Raw genomic sequence first — 19,758 nt, forward strand, 5'->3', positions numbered from 1 at the left:
CTTCCAAATACCGAATTGTAGTGGTACGTAGAAATGTTTTCCCACCATAATTTGGCCCAAAACAATCATACTTCATCACCATCTCAGTGATTGTGGTAATCAATCCTCAAATGATAAGGTGTCCCGTAAAAACCTCTTCCCCTTTAAGAATGTTTCAAAACAATCATTGTATGTAGAGGCATTGGTCCTATGTACCACTGCCTATTCAAATAAAATAACAATGAAACAAATATCTGTTTTTTAAATGATCCAGTTTTCCTTTAATAAATAATATTAAGGACTACTTCTCCTGTTCCACAGTTTCAAGGTTGTACTTTCTGGCACAACTTAGTATGATCCTCACACTCTTTCATGATGTACTAATATTTTGTCATTCTGATTTTACTGAAAAGATGGGGATATAGCTCAGTGGTAGAGCATTTGACTGCAGATCAAGAGGTCCCTGGTTCAAATCTGGGTGTCCCCTCACCCTATTTTGATTCTGTTGTTTGTAATTGGGACTTTACATCAATTCCATTTGAATCATCTTTGACAGAGTCAGTGTTCCCTTGGATATTGCACTTTAATAGCATTTCAATGTTTCCTGCTTAAAACCTGTGAGTAAATGCAGTTTTTAACACTCTGCTTGGTATTCCCTTTGGTAAATTTCTGAAACATCATTGATCAATTTTGGAATTCGGCTCTTCCTTTCACAGCACTAAACAAAGGGAATGGACTATGAAACCAATTGACAACTTTGTTATACTGTTTGGTGCTTTCTTGTATTGCACTGAAGAAATGGCGTATAAAACTTGGCAGCGAAGCAGTCAATCTATTTCTCATTTCACCTGTGTCTTCAGTCTTACATATATTCCACCTCTTCTCTGTGCATGCAAAGTATGTGTTTGTTTGAAGCACTTCATTTTTGTGCAATGTAGGAACTATTTAAATTCTCCTTAAAAGCTCTGCCTACGTGCAAGATGTACAACTATCATTGCAGTTGCCAGAAGGCTGGTCTGAAGAATCAGGCCATTTGCATACGCAAATGGCTTTTTCTGATGTATTAAGTGGAAGGTATTCGAAAGGGGTGTTTGGGTGTACCTTCCACATACCGAATTGTAGTGGTACGTAGAAATGTTTTTCCACCATAATTTGGCCCAAAACAATCATACTTCATCACCATCTCAGTGATTGCGGTAACCAATCCTCAAATGATAAGGTGTCCCGTAAAAACCTCTTCCCCTTTAAGAATGTTTCAAATCAATCATTGTATGTAGAGGCATTGGTCCTATGTACCACTGCCTATTCAAATAAAATAACAATGAAACAAATATCTGTTTTTTAAATGATCCAGTTTTCCTTTAATAAATAATATTAAGGACTACTTCTCCTGTTCCACAGTTTCAAGGTTGTACTTTCCGGAACAACTTAGTATGATCCTCTCACTCTTTCATGATGCACTGATATTTTGTCATTCTGATTTTACTGTAAAGCTTGGGATATAGCTCCGTGGTAGAGCACTTGACTGCAGATCAAGAGGTCCCTGGTTCAAATCCTGGTGTCCCCTCACCCTATCTTGATTCTGTTGTTTGTAATTGGGACTTTTCATCAATTCCATTTGGATCATCTTTAACAGAGTCAGTGTTCCCTTAGATATTGCACTTTAATAGCATTTCAGTGTTTCCTGCTCAAAACCTGTGAGTAAATGCAGTTTTTAACACTCGGCTTGTTATTCCCTTTGGGAAATTTCTGAAACATCATTGATCAATTTTGGAATTCGGCTCTTCCTTTCATAGCACTAAACAAAGGGAATGGACAATGAAACCAATTGACAACTTTGTTATACTGTTTGGTGCTTTCTTGTATTGCACTGAAGAAATGGCGTATAAAACTTGGCAGCAAAGCAGTCAATCTATTTCTCATTTCACCTCTGTCTTCAGTCTTACATATATTCCACCTCTTCTCTGTGCATGCAAAGTATATGTTTGTTTGAAGCACTTCATTTTTGTGCAACGTAGGAACCATTTCATTTCTCCTTAAAAGCTCTGCCTACTTGCAAGATGTACGAACTATCATTGCAGTTGCAAGAAGGCTGGTCTGAAGAATCTGGCCATTTGGAAACGCAAAATGGCTTTTTCTGATGTATTAAATGGAAGGTATTCGAAACGGGTGTTTGGGTGTACCTTCCAAATACCGAATTGTAGTGGTACTTAGAAATGTTTTTCCACCATAATTTGGCCTAAATCAATCATACTTCATCACCATCTCCGTGATTGTGGTAACCAATCCTCAAATGATAAGGTGTCCCGTAAAAACCTCTTCCCCTTTAAGAATGTTTCAAAACAATCATTGTATGTAGAGGCATTGGTCCTATGTACCACTGCCTATTCAAATAAAATAACAATGAAACAAATATCTGTTTTTTAAATGATCCAGTTTTCCTTTAATAAATAATATTAAGGACTACTTCTCCTGTTCCACAGTTTCAAGGTTGTACTTTCTGGCACAACTTAGTATGATCCTCACACTCTTTCATGATGTACTGATATTTTGTCATTCTGATTTTACTGAAAAGCTAGGGATATAGCTCAGTGGTAGAGCATTTGACTGCAGATCAAGAGGTCCCTGGTTCAAATCCGGGTGTCCCCTCACCCTATTTTGATTCTGTTGTTTGTAATTGGGACTTTTCATCAATTCCATTTGGATCATCTTTGACAGAGTCAGTGTTCCCTTGGATATTGCACTTTAATAGCATTTCAGTGTTTCCTGCTCAAAACCTGTGAGTAAATGCAGTTTTTAACACTCTGCTTGTTATTCCCTTTGGGAAATTTCTTAAACATCATTGATCAATTTTGTAATTTGGCTCTTCCTTTCACAGCACTAAAAAAAGGGAATGGACTATGAAAGCAATTGACAACTTTGTTATACTGTTTGGTGCTTTCTTGTATTGCACTGAAGAAATGGCGTATAAAACTTGTCAGCGAAGCAGTCAATCTATTGCTCATTTCACCTGTGTCTCCAGTCTTACATATATTCCACCTCTTCTCTGTGCATGCAAAGTATGTGTTTGTTTGAAGCACTTCATTTTTGTGCAACGTAGGAACTATTTAATTTCTCCTTAAAAGCTCTGCCTACGTGCAAGATGTACGAACTATCATTGCAGTTGCAAGAAGGCTGGTCTGAAGAATCAGGCCATTTGCAAACGCAAAATGGCTTTTTCTGATGTATTAAATGGAAGGTATTCGAAAGGGGTGTTTGGGTGTACCTTCCAAATACCGAATTGTAGTGGTACGTCGAAATGTTTTTCCACCATAATTTGGCCCAAAACAATCATACTTCATCACCATCTCCATGATTGTGGTAACCAATCCTCAAATGATAAGGTGTCCCGTAAAAACCTCTTCCCCTTTAAGAATGTTTCAAAACAATCATTGTATGTAGAGGCATTGGTTCTATGTACCACTGCCTATTCAAATAAAATAACAATGAAACAAATAAATCTGTTTTCTAAATGATCCAGTTTTCCTTTAATAAATAATATTAAGGACTACTTCTCCTGTTCCACAGTTTCAAGGTTGTACTTTCTGGCACAACTTAGTATGATCCTCACACTCTTTCATGATGTACTCATATTTTGTCATTCTGATTTTCCTGAAAAGCTGGGGATGTAGCTCAGTGGTAGAGCATTTGACTAAGCATGGGCGTAAAATCCGCTCCGCTCGCGGATTTTTCGGATTTTCGGCAAATCCGCAATCCGCGAACGCTCGCGAATTTGTCGAAAATCCGTGAATCCGCTCGCGGCGGATTTTTTGCTTGGTTGCGGCGCGCGGCGTGGTGCACGGCGTTCACTTTCCGCCATTTTAGCGTTTGCCGAGTTGTTTTTCTTTGCGAGTGACGCGCCATTTTAGATCTTGCTGCGTGTTCCCGCGGGAGTTTGTCGCCCGCGAATACGTACTCGCGGCTTGCCACCTTGCACAGCACACCTCGCGAGAGTTCGCAATTGCGAACACGTAGTTGCGGCGGAAAGGAACAATCTCGCACTTGCGAAATAGAGATTTTGCAATTTCGCACAAGAAAATCACCAGCAAACAGGATAAACCTTCAGAAAATTATGATTTTTATCAGAATCACTCCTCAGGTTGACATTTGCATGGCCTTTTTTTTTTGCAAGGAGTCCATTTTGGGGGGGGGGAGGAAGGAAGTGCCCCACAGTCTCCAACTTCCTGTTCCTGTCCAGCAGGCTCCTCCCAGTGCTTTGTCCATCTCCTGGTCACTTTCATTTGGATCTGGAGCTGGAAGGATTACTTTTTGTGGGTGCTGCTGGATATTTGGATTTGAGGCCTTTTTGACTGTCTTTGGATCACTTTTGGATTAGAAATCAACTTTCCCAAGTAAGTTTGTTTGGGGCATTACAGTTGCTGCAAGTAAAATTTTGGAACTTTTTCAGAACATTAAATAAATTATATTGTGGGTAGCCACAGTATCCAGTAGGACCAGGGTTGGTTAGGGGTGCATGATACAACTGTTTTGTTGAATTTAAACACCATTTAGGCCATGGATGGGCTGGGATTGTGCTGATTTTTGTCTTTTTTTTGGGACTGCTGGTGGGGCCCTTTGCCCAGGGGTGGTGAGTGTTGCATGGGCCTAGTCTTTCTGTGGGGTGTCTTCTTAAATTTAAACATAATTGAGGCCATGGATGGGCTGGGATTGTGCTTATTTTATTGTTTTTTGTCGTTTTTGGGGGGCTGCTGGTGTGGCCTTTTGCCCAGGGGTGGTGGGTGGTGCATGGACTGAGTGTGCCTGTGGTGTGGTCTCACTCTCTTTAATGTAAACATCATGGATGGCATTGGATTGTGGTGATTTTTGGCTGTTTTTCTGTTTTTTGGGGGTGTACTGTTGATGTGGACTGGTCATGTGGGTGGTGGTGGTGGCCATCTTGAGTGCTGGCTGGTACAGGCAACATGTGCCTGGGGTGTAAGGGGCCATTTTGAGGAGAGGCAGTGTCTGAGGCCTGCACTTATTTTGCCTACTTTTCATCCATTATGCCCAGGGGTAGTGAGTGTTGCATGGGCCTAGTGTTTCTGAGGGGTGTCTTCTTGAATTTAAACACCATTGAGGCCATGGATGGGCTGGGATTGTGCTGATTTTATTGTTTTTTGTCGGTTTTTTGGGCCTGCTGGTGGGGCCCTTTGCCCAGGGGTGGTGAGTGTTGCATGGGCCTAGTCTTTCTGTGGGGTGTCTTCTTGAATTTAAACATAATAGAGGCCATGGATGGGCTGGGATTGTGCTTATTTTATTGTTTTTTGTCGTTTTTGGGGGGCTGCTGGTGTGGCCTTTTGCCCATGGGTGGTGGTGCATGGACTGAGTGTGCCTGTGGTGTGGTCTCACTCTCTTTAATGCAAACATCATGGATGGCATTGGATTGTGGTGATTTCTGGCTGTTTTTCTGTTTTTTGGGGGTGTACTGTTGATGTGGACTGGTCATGTGGGTGGTGGTGGTGGCCATCTTGAGTGCTGGCTGGTACAGGCAACATGTGCCTGGGGTGTAAGGGGCCATTTTGAGGAGAGGCAGTGTCTGAGGCCTGCACTTATTTTGCCTACTTTTCATCCATTATGCCCAGGGGTAGTGAGTGTTGCATGGGCCTAGTGTTTCTGAGGGGTGTCTTCTTGAATTTAAACACCATTGAGGCCATGGATGGGCTGGGATTGTGCTGATTTTATTGTTTTTTGTCGTTTTTTTGGGCCTGCTGGTGGGGCCCTTTGCCCAGGGGTGGTGAGTGTTGCATGGGCCTAGTCTTTCTGTGGGGTGTCTTCTTGAATTTAAACATAATTGAGGCCATGGATGGGCTGGGATTGGGCTTATTTTATTGTTTTTTGTCGTTTTTGGGGGGCTGCTGGTGTAGCCTTTTGCCCAGGGGTGGTGGGTGGTGCATGGACTGAGTGTGCCTGTGGTGTGGTCTCACTCTCTTTAATGTAAACATCATGGATGGCGTTGGATTGTGGTGATTTCTGGCTGTTTTTCTGTTTTTTGGGGGTGTACTGTTGATGTGGACTGGCCATGTGGGTGGTGGTGGTGGCCATCTTGAGTGCTGGCTGGTACAGGCAACATGTGCCTGGGGTGTAAGGGGCCATTTTGAGGAGAGGCAGTGTCTGAGGCCTGCACTTATTTTGCCTACTTTTCATCCATTATGCCCAGGGGTAGTGAGTGTTGCATACTTGCATGTCCGTAGTCTTTCTGTGGGGTGTCTTCAATGTAAACATCAAGGATGGCATGGGATTGTGCTCATTTTTCTGTGTTTTGTCGAATTTTTGGGGTGTATAACTGAACTGATGTTCCTCTGTCTTCCATTGCTTTTAGGTGCACAAGAAGACTCAAGAGAACCACCAGTGCCAGGAAGAAGTCCTGCAGCGGTGTGTGCAGCATAACGTCACGCGACGTCACGTCTGGACACAGAACCCTCTGCAACTCGTGCAACTGCTGCCTGCTGACCTGCTCTGAAGAGGATGGCCCCAAAAAAAGTAACCCGTAGCTCCTCTAGCAAGAAAGGTGCCAGTAAGGAGCAGAAGAAGCAAGTTACCAAGGAGACTGGTGTGCCGCCCGCCCCTTTTTTTGGGAGTAAAAAAAAAAGTATGCCTGCAGCAGCAGCAGCGGGATCTGCTGGGGACCAAGCTGGCAGCACCCCCCCCCGCTCCATTGGGCTCAGTGCCACCACCACGCCAACTTAAGTCCAAGCCCTTGAGTGCTGCAGAGGCAGCCAGTATAGTTCTTCAATCACCATCGACCAGTGATGTTGGCTCATCGCAAGAAAGCAGCAGCAATGTCCCTCAATCAACACAGGTTGTTGTAGCTCATCTGACGAGTGTTGAACAACCACAGCCGCAACAACAATCACATGTGCAAGTACAAGCCCAAGTACATGTGGAAGGAGAGGCAGCGCAAGGAGATGCGCAAGCAGAGGTGCATGGAGGGTCACAAGTGCCCACAATAGTTGTTCCTCCCGAAGTAGGGGCACATCAGGAAATCGACAATCAAGGCGAGGTATCATTTGAGGAAGCCACTCCTCCTGCTGATCCTTCATTGTCTTCCACAACCCTAGCAAGGAAGAGATCAAGGGTGGTGTCTACATCCTCTTCAAGCACACCTCCTTCTGATGATACGGATCAAACTTGGGAACCAGCACCACAGCCGTCTGAGAGTGAGGCACACCATGATCCAACAAAGGTACTTAAGCGTAAAAGGAAGCTCGTCCAAAGTCTCAGACTTATGGAGTGTGATGAGGCTCAACAAGAAGTGGCGGATACTGCTGCTGATGAAGACTCTGCCAACGACGACCCAGTCATCATAAAGGTCACTGCAGCCCCAGCGGGCATGCAGCAAACAGACATTTTGACCCTAGCCCGAAGAGCTGCTGCGCGTGATGATGATGATGATGATGTTGTCGATGAGGAGGCAGTGGAAACACCACAATCATTGGAGTTAAGTAGTACACCAACTCGTCCCGCTTCCATATTTCTTTCTGGCAAGAAGAGACCTGCGTCAACCTCAACCTTAATTAGTGGCGGTGAAAGTGGAAAACGTACAAAAGTTGGGCAATCCAGATCCTCCACTTCATCTGGCATTAGCTTCATGACCACCACCACCAGTATCGCCGCCTCCTCCAGGTCCCACAGACACTTCAAGTCCCCAGTTTGGGACTTCTTTACTGTTTGTCCCAAAAATCCAAAGTTTGCCATTTGTACCCTTTGTAAGCTTGCAGTTAGTCGTGGTAAGTCAGGTACCAACTATGGTACCAGCGGCCAGAGTGGTCATCTTGAGAGAAAGCACGCTGTCAAATGGTTTGCGCACCTAGCTGCGATCAAGAAAGGCCAAAATCAAGGAAACGTTGATGTTTCATCTGATGTTGACGAGCAGGAAGAAGACGTGTCAAACACTTCCCTTACACCCAGTACCCCTGTCAGCAGCACACCCAATGTGAGGCACACTAAGAGTGTTGGAGCGAGTGAGACACCAACGCACAAAAGTTCACCAGCGAGCAAAATTGGGTCAACGAAGTCATTATCAGCCCGTAAATGCTTGGTCCAGGCCAACATTAGAACAATGCTTACTTCAGACGTGCCATATGAACGCAACCACCCACTGACGCGTCTGTATAACACTAAGCTGGCTAAAATGCTAGCTGTGGACCTTCTACCTTTTTCTTTTGTAGAAGCGGTAGGTTTTCTTGAATTAGTTGCAACGCTCTGCCCTAAATGGAAGGTTCCGAGCCGGTTCTATTTTGCCAGAGTTGCGGTTCCAGCACTACATGAAGATGTGCTGCAGGCGATTGGGGCAGCTTTGCAGAAGAGTGCTGTTCACACAATACATCTGACAACAGACATGTGGACCAGTGGCCCAGGCGATGATTACATGTGCATCACTGCACACTGGGTCTCTTTTTCAGGTGTTATAGCAAAGCTAAACGCAGGTGTTGACCCGGACCAAGTTTTCAAAGCTGCTCGGAAACATGCAACACTAGCCATGTTTGGCTTGGAGAAAAGTCACACAGCAGAAAACCTTTTGGAAGAGTTTGACAAAAAGGTCTTGACAATGCTATCCCCCCTAAAACGCAAGATTGGTTATGTTTCCACGGATAATGGCGCCAATGTAGTTAAGGCCATGTTCCTTGGTGACCATGTTAGAGTGCCGTGTTTGGCGCACTGTATCAACCTGGTAGTTCAAAAATTCTTGAGTGATAAAGAGAGTCCAGCGTTCGAGGTAATGGCCACCTGCCGCAAAATGTGCAACCATTTCAGCCATTCTTTTAAGGCCCTGAAGCATCTGCGGAGACTGCTACTTCAACGTGGAATGCCAGTGAAAGCACTCATCCAGGAGGTGGCAACACGTTGGAACTCAACCTTCTACATGCTTGAGCGTCTGCATGAGCAGTATACGGTACTCGATCACTATTTCTTGACAGAGGCTACATCTCAGAAGGAGGACCTGCGGATGAGTAAGGCGCAATGGGACATAGTTAAAAGCCTGACAGACATGCTTCGTCCTTTTGAGTTCTTCACGCGTGCAGTCAGCCAGGAGGACTGTAATTTGGGAAAAGCTATCCCATTGTTGTGCATACTGGAGCACCAACTGATGGCGGTTTCTTCTGAGTTTGCAAAAGATGAAAAAAAAAAAACCATTTCATTTTGTCTGAGAAATTATTACATCGCCTACGTGGTGATGAACGTCTTCAAAACATCAACTCAGATCAGCATTACATTTGTGCTACTATTCTGGATCCACGCTACAAAAAGGCGCTGGCAGACAACGCATTCTTTCCTTTCGCTGATGCAGATGTTCAAAAGTACAAACATTGGTTAGCCTGGTCAGCCAAGAGGTTTGAAAAAGAACGGCAGGTTATTGAAGGAGAAGCCAGTACATCAGCATCAGCATCAGCAGGCCATCCGCAGTCACAAGAATCCACTTCTGCACCTGTGGCTGGGGCACAAGTGACCTCTCAGCCGTTAAAGACACCGGCAACTGGATCATCTGCACCACACACAATGACAACACTAACAGTGGCTGGGGAGGAGGATTGGCTAAGTTTGATGGGGTATGGTTCTCGAAAAAATGTCACAGGCACAGCAAAAAGTAAGCAAAGTGGAGGAACAGTTGATGACCTTGAGTCGATGGTGCAGGACTATCTGAATGACTCAACAGAGGTCTTCCTTAATGATGAGCCATTGCAGTATTGGCATGGCAAAAAACAATTGTGGCCACAGCTCTTCAACCTGGCTATAAACTATTTGTCTTGCCCACTCGCAAGTGTGTCTTCTGAACGTGTTTTCAGTGCTGCTGGTGGCATTGTAACTCCCAAACGGAGCCGCCTCTCGCCCAAAAATGTGGAGCGGCTGACAATGATCAAGATGAATCAGCACCTCATACCACCAGATTACAAAGTACGAGAAAGCACGCCGCATGAAGACGAGGAGGACAGCAACGTAGATGAGGGGATTTTTTCTCTGTTCGGTGCCACTGACCTCATCCAGCCTGAATTCGCAGAGTATGATGACGAAATCTTGTTCTTATTCCCTGACACCGAGACCTGAAAATGAGACAATCAATCAAGAACTTTCTTTTTCGTCCTTATTCACTTTTATTCCTGTGTGCTTTGTGTCTCTCTTTCTTTGTTTTGCACAGTTAATTTAATTCAAACTTTAATCACCTAATCCCAAAAACAAGACCATCATCAGAACTGTCTTCACTTGTTTGCTTATTGATTTGAAGGTGCCGCAGTCTACATTCCTCAGGTTCACAAGTTCTGAAGAACATGCTCCTCTATCCTCCTCCTCCAGACTGCGATTTCCCTCCAAGCAGAGTGCTGGATTACGCACAATGAAGAAAGACTCAGCACTTGTGGGGGTGTTGTACTTCTTTGCGGGTGAGTTGACGGTTTTGGGCCCATTGCTGTGAAGCTCTAATAATGGACAAAAGTGTTTTGGACCAAATATGAGGTTGAAATTTCTTGCCGTTTTTGCTGACTTGCTTGCCTTTGAGGTGCTCTTTGGCGGGGTTCCGGGGGTTTGTGTGTAATTTTTGGTGTCTGTCGAAGCACTGCTGCGACAGTCTAATCTTGATTGCATTTGCTTTTCAGGAAATCCGTGGTGGAAAACAGGAGTTATGATGATTGATGATGATGACCTAGCTGAACAGCGCCGCATTTGGAACGAAGGCCGAGAGATATTGTAAGTATGAGATTTAGCTTTTTCGCTGTTTGGGGGTGTTGTCGGGTGTTTTTTTGCGGGTGGGCTGGCGCCGGCGGGTCTTGCCTGGGGCATTCCTGGGAAGGTCTAATACCGGATAGAAGTGTTTTGGACAAAATCCATAAGGAACAGCCTTTTTTTTGCCATTTCTTCAGACATCTTGCTCAATGTAGCGTTTTGGGGGGCTTCCTGCTGTTCGTGGGTGGGTTGCGGCCGGGGTCTCTGTCGAAGCACTGCTGCGACAGTCTAATCTTGATTGCATTTGCTTTTCAGGAAATCCGTGGTGGAAAACAGGAGTTATGATGATTGATGATGATGACCTAGCTGAACAGCGCCGCATTTGGAACGAAGGCCGAGAGATATTGTAAGTATGAGATTTAGCTTTTTCGCTGTTTGGGGGTGTTGTCGGGTGTTTTTTTGCGGGTGGGTTGGCGCCGGCGGGTCTTGCCTGGGGCATTCCTGGGAAGGTCTAATACCGGATAGAAGTGTTTTGGACAAAATCCATAAGGAACAGCCTTTTTTTGCCATTTCTTCAGACATCTTGCTCAATGTAGCGTTTTGGGGGGCTTCCTGCTGTTCGTGGGTGGGTTGCGGCCGGGGTCTCTGTCGAAGCACTGCTGCGACAGTCTAATCTTGATTGCATTTGCTTTTCAGGAAATCCGTGGTGGAAAACAGGAGTTATGATGATTGATGATGATGACGACCTAGCTGCACAGCGCCACGTTTGGACCGAAGGCCGAGAGACATTGTAAGTATGAGATTTAGCTTTTTCGCTGTTTGGGGGTGTTGTGTCGGGTGTTTTTTTGCGGGTGGGTTGGCGGGTCTTGCCTGGGGCATTCCTGGGAAGGTCTAATACCGGATACAAGTGTTTTGGACAAAATCCATAAGGAACAGCCTTTTTTTTGCCATTTCTTCAGACATCTTGCTCAATGTAGCGTTTTGGGGGGCTTCCTGCTGTTCGTGGGTGGGTTGCGGCCGGGGTCTCTGTCGAAGCACTGCTGCGACGGTCTAATCTTGATTGCATTTGCTTTTCAGGAAATCCGTGGTGGAAAACAGGAGTTATGATGATTGATGATGACCTAGCTGCACAGCGCGTTACTTTGGACCGAAGGCCGAGAGGTATTGTAAGTATGAGATTTAGCTTTTTCGCTGTTTGGGGGTGTTGTCGCGTGTTTTTTTGCGGGTGGGTTGGCGGGTCTTGGCTGGGGCATTCCTGGGAAGGTCTAATGCCGGATAGAAGTGTTTTGGACAAAATCCTTAAGGAAAAGCCTTTTTTTTGCCATTTCTTCAGACATCTTGCTCAATGTAGCGTTTTGGGGGGCTTCCTGCTGTTCGTGGGTGGGTTGCGGCCGGGGTCTCTGTCGAAGCACTGCTGCGACAGTCTAATCTTGATTGCATTTGCTTTTCAGGAAATCCGTGGTGGAAAACAGGAGTTATGATGATTGATGATGATGACGACCTAGCTGCACAGCGCCGCGTTTGGACCGAAGGCCGAGAGACATTGTAAGTATGAGATTTAGCTTTTTCGCTGTTTGGTGGTGTTGTGTCGGGTGTTTTTTTGCGGGTGGGTTGGCGGGTCTTGCCTGGGGCATTCCTGGGAAGGTCTAATACCGGCTAGAAGTTTGTTGGACAAAATCCATAAGGAAACACCAGTTTTGGCACTTTTTGTAAGTTAGGGTTCGTTAGGGTTAGCCCTAGCAGCAGGATTGCATGTGTTTAGGGGGGTTCTATTGCAACGCGGTTCTGTTGTTGTAGAGCACTGTTGGAGCGATGCTGGCTATGGATACTTTTGCTTGCAGGCAAGTGGTTTGAATACAATCCACGGTCTGTATTTGGGCCTACTGTTACTTTCAAAGTACGTTTTGTAACCAGTTTTCTGCTAGGCATCGTTTTTGGAGATATGATTGGGTTCTTCTACATTTTTGCGACTGGCTTTAGTAAGGGTCTTGGTGGGAGCATTGCTGGGAAGGTCAAATTTTGTTCTAAAACACAGTAGTACACCCACCTTGAGGGGAAAGATCCGCTATAATATTTTGGCCATACTTATTGATCCTTAAAAAGGTGACTCAGACAGAGCACGCAATTTCAAAAATATTGTACTGTCTATTAGGGAAATCAAAGTGTCACTTTTTGAACCACACAGCGTACATACCTTTTATTTATTTATCAGTGGTATTGTAATAGCACTTCCTGTTTTCCGTTCAATAATTACAGGCCGGGTTTCAGTCAACATCCGCCAGGCAGGCAGTGGACAGGGTGTCTCTTCTGTCAGTGGTCACCACCACATTGATGGACGAAGCGTCAGCTGGAATGGAGGAGTGCCGCCAATAAGAGGAATTGTTTGCTGCATGCAACTTACTTACCAATTTCAACAGGACAACTCCAACAACATACGCAATACAGATACAGTATCCATTGTTGTCTTTTATTCTATGAGTGTGACTGCATGTGCTTACCTTTAGTTTGTAACCAAAGATTGTCTGTAAACTCTGTATCTTCATTTATTGTTTGTCCATGCTCTGCTTTTTTTTTCTTCTCTCAACAAAACCTACCCAAAAAGAAACCCCCATTCCCATCCATTTTACAAACCCTAACCCTCTTCCCCCGGGCTGTGTTGTTTTGCTTGATGTCTGACTAAAATGACATCAATAATTCCACACACTTGCTGGGGAGGATAAGGTGATAGCAGCAACAGGCTGGTGAAGGAATACGAGGATATCTTCTAGACTTACTCAGCTTCAGTACTATATCTTCTAGTAGTAGTAGCCAATGTCAAATAAATTCAACGCAAGTACTAGTTATACTTGCAAGCAAATACTTTACCATTTGTTAGGCTACATTATGGCACTGTTCTAGTGTACTGTCACCTGCTATTTTCTCGATCGTACCGTAACCGTTGTAATGCTACAGTAAGGAGGACAAACAAGGTTTCGTTTTCTTTTTTTCCATAGGCATGCAACTGCCACTGTGTCACACCACTAGTACCACCGCAATGAGGAAATGTCACCCGCCCAGGATTGACAACGTTAATCCCCATTTCACCTGGAGCCAGCCCTGGGCCTAGCCCTAATTTCTAACACAAATTACAGGTAAGATAAGCGTTTGGTGGGAGGTAGTATAATGGAGTATTATTTCGGAGTAGACAAGAGATTGACGGTTGTACTACTAAAGTCCTACGACTGTTCAGGAAAACAAAGTTACTGTTACACCCCCGCCCCCCACCCACCAGACTGAAAAGCAGTAAAAAACAGGTATGGTCAGATAAAGTTGAAAAATATATTTATTTAGCCCTAACAAAATAATCTCCCTCACCCACCCTAACCCCAACGATTGTCTCTGAAACGTCCCAAAACGATCCCAACTCCCAAATCCCACCCCCCAAAAGTCTATAAAAAAAGGGCAAGGGACACTCCACTACTGGAGGGTGCTGGTGCTGGTGCATGATGCGGCATGGGCATCATACTCCTTGCGGAGGGTGGCAAGCTCGGAGCGGAGGCCCTTAACCAAGTTCTTATACCTCAGGACCTCCTGCTCCAGGTTGGACATGCGGACTCGTAGGCGGCGTTGGCGTTCCTTGCAGCTCCTGTGGGGGGCAGCTGGTATTTCGGTTGCTTGGCGGTGGCGGTCGGCTTTCTTAGCCCGGCTCGGTCCCGCTGGCTTAGTCACGGAGGAGGATGCAGTGGTCACAGTCGAAGATGTTGCCCCGCTCGACTGCGTGTCCTCCTCCTCCTCCAGGGCCACCAGCCGCCGATACTCGGCGACTGTGGCCTCCAGCCTCCGTTGCCGGGCCAATCTAGCCTGCTCCCTCCTTGTTGTTGATTTGGAAGGAGCAACTATATGAAGAAAGAAAGACATAGTCTGTAACCAATGCTCCTTATTAATAACACAAAGTGATTGAGCCGAAAGTTGGGTCACAGAGTACAAGTAGCAAATTGAAAGCACAGTACATAACTATTGAGGACAGTATCTATGTAACCTCCCACTTCTGCATCCTTGCTCTAACAGTAGTGGTAGTTTAATGAACTAATTCTACGACCACTATGGACTTCCATTACAGTCGACTATGACAGTACACCAGTCTTATTCTTCTTCTTCTCTCTTGTTTAGGGAAATGGGTACGTTATCTTATGCAAGCCGGCAGAATGACATGGACACAGCACAGTGAAGTTGCACCCGAGAAAAAAAGTTGCACACCATGATGATGGAGACAGACTTGCGTTACTGTACCGGTCCAGTACATGCAGGTGGTGAAGCTATTACTTTTCTATTACGGGTGGCACTGAGAATACTCTGTTACAAGGGCTACTGCTTAATTAATTTACCTTTCAGCCTACAGTGCAAATGAGTACTAGAAAAGGAAACTGAAGAAGCTAACTAATTTGATTATCTATCACTTCACATGGGACGTATTTAATGACAGATGAGATGACTTTAGGTGCTTTGCTTAATATTGAGTGAACAGTGATACACCCACACATGAATGACGTACTACAAGTAAACTAAAGTTATTAAGAGAGGTACGGAGTGTCCACCGTAATAACCAGATATATGCTGTGAATGCAAACGCAATACAAAGTACTGCTACTATTCATGGTAGTATTGGACACATTTACAATTTCTTTTCCTTGCCTTCCCTGCACTGGGACGGACGTGCGGGTGCGGTGGTACATGCTCTTCAAGGTAACACTTACTTCACCTGGCGACCATCTACTCTCTCTAGATACACATGTGCTATGTAAGAGTCAGAGAATACCATGCTCCAGGCATCCATTCAGTCAAAGTATACGCACACATACAGTTTCTGTTTCACCCACCCAGGCTGCTGTCCTTCCACCCATCCTTGCTTCATCATTGACCCAGCCATGCACCATACCATATTCTTTCCTTCCCAGCCACCTCTGGGTCCAAGCAAACACATATCGTTCTTCTTTGCCAGCCATCATACAAGTTCGCGTCCCACTTACTTACACCCTTCTTTCGCTTTTCGTTCATCCCATCCATCACGTTCGTCTAAGAACTTATTGGGATTCTTCTCACCAAAAACTTCACAGCTAAGTCGAAGTACATTTCGAGGAGGCTACTACCTGGTTGATTTGTAATTGTAATACACCCGTGCAGAAAGCACACTATGCAGTCTTCAATCTCAATAAGTAAGGAATATATAGCTTACCTGTTTCCGCCACCACCGTTTGATCCCCCACAGGAACGGCCACCAGCTCTTCTAACGCCGCCTCCTCCCCAGAGGCCTCCGAGTCCAAGTCCAACACAGCCACCTCCGCGCTGGCCCCGTCACCAGATGTTACACCTACAAAGTACATTTAAGAATGTTAGAATACACCACTCACTACTATATAATATTTGGTCTAGGAGAAATGTTAAAAAAACAGAATACAATGTAATAATTTGTGACTGTCTACTCCATAGTAAAAATGTCCCATTTTCCAGGGAAGGCTGTTGTCTTGCTGCACTTTTATGCACAACTGATGAATGCTTGCTTTTGATTTTTAACACGCACCACTTTTTCTCCTAACAGACAGAAGCTTGACTCCTGAGTCCTAAGAACACGACCAGGATCAAGTTCAAACTAGGTGAGAGTTCGGCTCGACCACAAGAAATGTGTCCAATTAATCGTCAGCACTAACCACTTTTCCGTTTACAGTTAAATAGTTTTATGACAAAGTAGATTTTAATAAATGTGTTTACTTTTAATAAAGCTTTTACACTTAAATAGACTCTGTGGTTTTTGTTCCTCTAGACTAGAGTGGATGAGCTAAAGGTTTTGGAATTTTTGCAAGCATGAGTGCCTCTGACACTTCTTGACTGTGCTGCGTACTACTCTCTTGTCCTGCGTACGATAATCTAGAGATCATTGGGGATCTATAATCGGTGACTTCGGGAGCTGAATGACTCTGCCACACTATCTAGTCAGTAAGGAGACAGTGCATAGAGGTATTGCTGAATATAATGGGAGTCCAATGGAATTGCCAAATGTCCAATCTTAGTTAGCTACACAGACAGACTAATAAGAATAGTCTAGTAATACCACAGGGAGTCATATTCGAGGCAGGATAAGAATTTATATCCAGTCTACAAGAAGATCAAAGACGATTTAGAAAAAATCGAATGAGGAACGCTAGGAAAAAATAGGTACTGTTTATTAAAATGTAAACTTACTGGGGCCAGCAAAGGAGCCCTCGCCTGCCCGATCCTGGCCTGCATCCTCAGCACCCTCCTCCTGTGTCCTCTTGCCCTTGGGGGGAGCTGATGTACAACATGAAAGAAAGAAAAACCAGAAAACATGGATGAGATTTTTCAACCAAATCAAACATTTGAAAAGAACAATAACAACATATTTTGGAAAAATAGCAAATAGATAGACAACTATTCCACGGGATCTATCTCATGTGGTATACTACGTTATTCGTATTGCCTGATTTGCGGAACGTTGACTTAGAAAGTTCCTATGTAACTCAAAAAACAGACTACTAAAGAGGTTTGCCTAGGCCTGGCACTGCAGGCAGCAGTGCGCAACACGTGACAGACAAAGTCCATCCTGCTTGCAGATCAGTGAATACTCAAACTATCAATCCACCCGCCACCACCGCCACTATTTCTTCTGATAGCCATGTGACTGTCTAAAGGAAGGACTGGACTTCAGTCTGTTGGGGCTGATTTATAAGTCCCTTGCGGAAGTTGCGGCTGATTTTCCTCCATTGTTGCGTGCCTTTTCTGACGCAGCGGCAGAACAAAAGACTCGCCATGGTGTTGGTGCGGCGTATATATAAAAAAAAAAAACACATATGGGCATATGGGCGATGCATCACGTTGTAAAGCCCTGCGCCATCAGGGGGCGTTCCGGCGCAAGGGAGGGCGTACCTGCGCAGGAACGAATCCTAAAAGTGGCTGAGGGAAATCTACAAGATGTCAATCAGTCACTTTTAGGACAATGATGCATGACTCAAACCCTGCGCGCTTGAAGCCGACGTACGGCTTGATGCAGCATTGGGGAGATAGGGTACCCCAGAGCATTGCTGGAGCTGCGCCATCGTTGGCACGCAACTCCAGCAATGCGCTGCCTTTACGGCACAGATGCGTAAGGCTTCTGTGACGTTTTGGGCCAATGGGTGGTGGTGGCATGGCACACAATTACTGCCGCATCCCTGCTACTTTGCAGGGATGCGCCGGTAATTGAAAATATGACCCTTACTGTCTAGCATTACGCAGTTCTTTTCTTTACAGTACACTCATACATAATTTCTCAGGCCAATGAAATGCTTCTGAACACAACATACAAAACAAAGAAGCATAGTAGCAAGCAAGGCTACTGAGAAGGAGAGCAGTGCACCTGAAAATGAAATGCATAGAAGATTTGGAAATATAATTTACCTCAATGTAATCGGCAGCATTATTGCTCTTGGTAAAGAACAAAGATTTGCAAATAACAGAGCAGGATAAAACAGAGTAGTAAATGTACTACTACTACTACTCACCAAGCCCGGGGACCTCTACGCCGAGCGCGTCCAGCAAGTCCCGCTCCCGGTCCATGACATCGGTCCAGCGGTGGGTGGCCTGGTTATATGTGCGCCGGACCCCAGAGATCTTGTACATGGCCCGGCTCACCTTCTCCCACCGCTGGCGGCGCTCCCGGATGCCATAGCCGGTCGCGATCTTGCCGCCTCCCAGGATCGTCTTGGGGAGGCGGCGCTGGACGTGGAAGATCAGTGCCGCCACTTCCTCCGCGCTGAAGATCTCCCTCGGGACCACTTGCTCCCCCCTTAAACGCCCGCACGGGAGCCGGGCACGGGGTGCGGGACCCTTCCCCTTCTCAGGGTGCTTCCCGGCTCCCTTTACCATGGTCTGGGCAGAAATAAACTTAAATGATAAAGAAGAAATAGAATAGTGAAGAAGAAAAGAAAAGAGTTTAAAAAAGTAGTTTAAAAGTAACTAAAAGCTGCAGAAAACACAAAAATATAGAGCTAGAAAAATAGAGGGTTAGATAATAAGTAAAATTAGATCAAAAAAACTTCAAACAAGCAAAGGATGGCAGAGATTGAGAGAGGATAGAGAAAGCATGCCCAGAACCATAGCAATGAATGAGAAACAAGATGGCCGCGCCCGTTCACGACCGCGTGGGTAAGTTCGCGCGAGATTTTCCTTGCGAGTACGCGCGAAATTGTACTAGCGAGCAGCACACTTTGCGAGATTACACATAGCGGGCGGAAACGGAATTACGTCACGCCAACAAGATGGCCGCGCCCGTGTACGACCGATAGGGTAACTTGGCAAACGTATAGCTAGAAGCGCCTCGCGAACACGCGCAAGATCACGCGAACATACACGTCGCAACAAAAACAATTTTGTATTCGCACGTATTCGCGGCTTCCGAAATCGATCTCGCACGGATTCGCGCCCCAAAAAACGCGCGAAATTGCAGAAAAAACGATTTTAGCTAAACTGAAAGCAATGAGCAGGTGCAAAAGTTCAAACTTAACATTAGTAACATTCAAGGTAGTGCTTCCTGATGGGCCCCTCCAGAGTTTGCAACTATTCTATGACCCTGCTATGACCCAAACAGCAGGCTCATAGAATAGCACCATAAAGGTCCTGTGAAAAAAAAAATTCACTGCAACAAAAAGCAAATTACAGATAAGGAAGGAAGCAGGTGCCAGCCAGACTGGAACTTTCAAAATTACTGACACATTAATGAAACACAAATTAATTGATGGCAGTTGAAGAAGGGCAGGTGTGCTTGCTTTTTTCAACCACCATAATCTACAGTGATAAATAAACCTAATAGGTGCCAGTGAGGATGTACTAGAGGGTGGCATGGGTGTCCCAGAGGGTGGCAGTGGTGAAACAGAGGGTGCTGTGAACCTGTGATGATAAACCAGACGTAGAAACAACATAGTCGCGGCCGTTGCAAGCCGAAAAGTAAGTTCGCAATTGCGAACTTGTCCCAAAATCGGCGCGAACACGCGCCAACACAAAAAACGGAAAAATCCGCAAATCCGCTAGAGTTCGCGGATCTTCGCGGATTGCGAA

The 19,758-nt window shown here is 45.2% G+C and overlaps 2 non-coding genes across 2 annotated transcripts; both read left to right on the forward strand.

Annotated features, from left to right (window-relative positions):
- The first annotated feature begins 394 nt into the window (after nt 1-394).
- Nucleotides 395-466, forward strand: TRNAC-GCA (transfer RNA cysteine (anticodon GCA)). Its single transcript has one exon. It is a non-coding gene; the product is annotated as a tRNA-Cys (tRNA).
- Nucleotides 467-2,556: 2,090 nt separating this feature from the next.
- TRNAC-GCA (transfer RNA cysteine (anticodon GCA)) lies at nt 2,557-2,628 on the forward strand. The gene has a single exon. It is a non-coding gene; the product is annotated as a tRNA-Cys (tRNA).
- Nucleotides 2,629-19,758: the final 17,130 nt, after the last annotated feature.

This window comes from Lissotriton helveticus, chromosome 1_2 (genome assembly GCF_964261635.1).
Source record: "Lissotriton helveticus chromosome 1_2, aLisHel1.1, whole genome shotgun sequence".
Taxonomy (NCBI): Eukaryota; Metazoa; Chordata; class Amphibia; order Caudata; family Salamandridae; genus Lissotriton; species Lissotriton helveticus.